This window comes from Octodon degus, unplaced genomic scaffold, assembly GCF_000260255.1.
Source record: "Octodon degus isolate 3935 unplaced genomic scaffold, OctDeg1.0 scaffold00005, whole genome shotgun sequence".
NCBI lineage: Eukaryota > Metazoa > Chordata > Mammalia > Rodentia > Octodontidae > Octodon > Octodon degus.
In genome coordinates this window covers 22,195,608-22,199,496 of record NW_004524581.1, presented here as the reverse complement: position 1 = coordinate 22,199,496, position 3,889 = coordinate 22,195,608, and the positions used below count along the sequence as shown (strand labels likewise).

General features: G+C 55.2%; 1 protein-coding gene across 3 annotated transcripts in view; it reads left to right on the top strand.

The window, feature by feature from the left end:
- Window positions 1–980: 980 nt before the first annotated feature.
- Window positions 981–3,889, top strand: part of Slc29a1 (solute carrier family 29 member 1 (Augustine blood group)) — a 13,218-nt gene continuing 10,309 nt past the window's right edge. For 2 of the 3 annotated variants that reach the window (XM_023719500.1, XM_023719496.1), the window contains exon 1: window positions 983–1,071. The gene's annotated coding sequence lies outside the window, so the exon portion shown is untranslated. Of the gene's footprint in view, window positions 1,072–3,889 lie in introns of all 3 variants that reach the window. The other variant, XM_004624104.2, reaches the window with a different exon arrangement.

Below are 3,889 nucleotides of genomic sequence, written 5' to 3'. Positions count from 1 at the left end.
TATCTGTGAATTCTTGGGGTGCCTTTGAAAGTCACCTTTTCACCTTCTGCCCAACAAGACAGGCTGAGCTGGCAGGGAGGGGGAGCACCCAGCCACAAGGTGCCTTTCATGTTTCATGTGTGTGTGTGTGTGTGGCCAGCTCAGCCCACCAGGGGGCGGGGCTGTCTGGCATGTGGTGCTGGGGGATTGAACCACAGTCCCTGTGCTTTGCTAAACTTGTTTTAAATAGGTGCTTTAGACCACTGAGCCATCTCACCAGCCCCTTGTTGATGTTTTAGACAGGGTCTCACAATGTAGCCCAGGCTGGCCTTGAATTTGGAATTGGTGACCTTCCTGCCTCAGCCTCCTGGATGCTGAGATTAGATGCACCACCACATGGTGATAGGCACTTTCATTTGCTTCTCCTTCTGTTCCTACCTAGCTTGGCCCTTTAGACCTGGAAGTTGTTCTTAGTGCTTGACTGGGTTGGAAAACGTCGTTGCTCAGTGACCACTAATTGCTCCAGTCTGTCTAGGAGGGAAGCAGACAGCTGGGGTATGGGGGGTAACATCTTCCAACAAGTTTGGGGACATCTCAGCTACATGGTGGGGAGGATATTTCTGTTTGCTAAGGGAGGGGGGCTCTGGAAATTGGCTCCACTCTGCATGGCCCGGGGCGGAGGCTGTCCCACTGGCACTGTGACACATTTGCATCCCAGTCTCAGGATCCTTGCTGTGCAGTCCTCAGTAGCCATCCTAGGCTCGGGTCGAGGCCCGGGATCCAGGTCGGGAGGACACCCGACTTGCTTCTTCCCGACTCCTGCAAGGCCAAGGCGCGTGCCCGGCCCTCTCCAGGTTCTGAGACCAGGCGCCCCAAAACCCCGGCACTTCCACCTTCCCGGCCACGCTGGCCACGCCCCCTGGGCCTGTCGCGGCCTCCCCTCCTCCTCTTTTTCCTCCTCCTCCTGCCCGCCCCCCCTTTCCTCCAGCCAGTGCAGAGGCGCCCGCGTCCCCGCCGTCGCTGCCCCCCTCCCCGGGCAGCGCGCGGCTCAGTCCCCCTCGCCATGGCTGCAGCGGCCGCCCGGGCCCGGAGGTGAGGAGACGGGGTGGGTGGAGTGGGGCGGAAGCTTCGGTCCCCAGCGCGGACGCGTGCGCGAGCGAGGCCGCAGCAAGGGGGAGGGCAGAGGGGGAAGGGGAGGGGCGCGCGAGGTTCCCACGCGGCCCCGCGGGCGCACGCGGGCAGGGACCGTTGCTGGGCTCGCGCACTGCGTCATCCGAAGAGGCCGTGCCCGCAGTCTCTTCAACAGAGGACAGTTGTCAGGGAATCTGGAGGTGACGTTAGATGACTGCCCTTCCAGCACCTACACTTGGTCCCAAGGTCAGAGACCTGTCCAGAGCAGAGGATAGCAGGCAGAGGCCCGAGAAATTAGACCGGAAGACCAGGCCCACTCCTAGCGATCAAGGAAAGAATTCTTGAACCCTGACCTGACCTAGTACCCACCCTGTGTGCACATCTGTAATTTCGAACTTCCAATACGGTGTGCATTATGGGTTCTTTATATTAACACCGCCGCACAGAAGAGATTGGTTCTGGGGGCATCTGCCAATGGCTGTGGCCCTAGCTCTTTTTATTTTTTTGATAAATTGCTCAGGCTCAGAGCGACATGGTGGTGCATGCCTATAATCCCAGCACTGTTGGAGGCTGAGGCAGGAGGATTGCATGATTGAGCCCAACCTGGACAATTTAGCAATTTAGTGATACCCACTCTCAAAAAAGAAAAAAAGGTTAGTGATGTAGCTCAGTGAGAGTCCTAGATTCAGTCACTAGTAACACACACACACACACACACACACACACACAATCAATCAATCGGGCTGGACCAAGTTTACAATGCCTCAGCCTCTGGAGTAGCTGGAATTACAGGCCTGCACCATTCTTCCCTACTTAACTTCGATTTTTATTTATTTATTGATTTTTTTTATTGAGACAAAATCTCACCATGCAGTTCAGGCTGGTTTTGGACTCACTGTATAGCCTTTCCTAGAACTTGTGGTCCCCTTGGCTCAGCCTGTAGAGTAGCTGAGGTTATAGGCCTGCATCATCTCTCCCTCTTAACGTTTTTTTTTTCCTTTGGTGGGACCCAGGATTGAACTCAGGCCCTTGCGCTTGCCAGGCAAGTGCTTATTCTACTGAGCCATCTCTCTGGCCCCAACTTTGATTTTTTTAAACATGGCATTAAGGTTGAGCTTGTAGCTCAATGATTGAGCACTTCATTTGTAGCACGTAGGTAACCCTGAATTTAATTTGACCCAGCACCATAAAACTACAGCAAACAAAACACGTTGCCTTACAATTTATCTTGATTACTGAGTTTTTCCAGCATCCTCTTCAGTTTGGCTTTTCAGGCCAGACCTATCCTGGCTGTCCCTCATTCTAGCCCTGCCACAAGGACATGTGGTACAATCACAAAGCCAAATGAGAATGGGTGGGAGGCATTCTGGTAACAACCCCCAGGAGAGCTGGGTGAGGATGGAGAGGGCCACCGGGCTGGGCAGAAAAATGCCAGGCACAGGCCTAGGTGCATTTAGGCTCCCCAGGCTCTCCAGCAGGGGGCCCTGGCACCCAACATCCAGCTCTGCCTGGAGGCTGCCCAGGGCCGTGGGTGCTGGCTGGGGCCAGGCCGGGTGTGTGCCAGGTGGGCTTCTGTCCAACAACAACAAGCTTGGCTCTTGCCATCCACTGAGCGGCAAGGAACCAGCCTCCTCTGTCGGCCTGACCCTGTGGCTTCATTCCACTACCAGCCCCCTGAGCACACAACTTGGGCCAAAGGCCACCCACCTGGTGTGCCCAGCAGTTCTCAGACCACCAGTCTGACACCCCCACAGGGTTAGAGCCAGGAAGGAAGGTGGGAGAGGGGCAGGGGGCCAAGGCAGAGGCAGGAGAGCCTTGGAGAGGAAGAGCCAGAGATCAGACAAACAGGAGGACAGGAATCTCAGCTGGGGACAGAGTAGAGGCTACTGGCAAACCAAAGGGCAGCACCTAGAAAAATACCACCCACACCGGTCTTCCTGCCCTGTTTGCTTAGCACCCCAGGAAGCTGTGTGTCATCTCTGTAGGAGTTGGAAAGCTGGGGACGCCCTCCTAGAGTAGCCCACGGTAGGAGCCCAGGCCTGCTGGGGACAGGGTGTGGCTTCATGCCATGTCCCTAGGCTGTTTCTACTGCTAATTGTTAATTAGCGGCTTCGCCTTCTTTAGGGGCCAAGGCCCTTGGGTAGCTGGAGGCACCAGTGGGGAGAGGTGGAGTAGGGGAATTGAATTGGGGTGCTGGATGGAGTTTTCTCTCCTGAGGACCCCTGTAGGTTTTGGGTTACTCTAGCACTAAGAACTTGCTGCAGGAGGAATCCTCTTCCTACTATACAGTAACAAAAGATTTTTGTGTGTGTGTTTGTGGTATTGGGGGTAGAACCCTGGGCCTTGTCATTGAACTGAATCTCCAGAGGCCCAGCCCCCCCTATTATTTGTTTCTCTTGAGATAAGGTCTTACTAAATGGCTAAGTTGCCCAGACAGGACCCTGGGATCCCCACCCTCCTGCCTCAGCCTCAGAGAGTGCTGGGATTTCCCACCTGCACCACCATGACAGGTTCACAGGAAGAAATCTTGTCCTTCCAAGGGAGGTAACCCTCCTCAGCAGCCAACCTTCCCTGCCACAGGCTGCAAGGATGTGCTTAGTGACCAGGCAAGGCCGTGGGGACAAGGGGTCTGCACAGGATATGGGCTGCTCTTGACCCAGCTGTGCCTCGGTTTTACAAAGTGCTTCAGGGCTGTGTTTCTCCCTACACACACACACACACACACACACACACACACACACACACACACACACAGAACCCCAGGTAGTGTTTCTCCCTA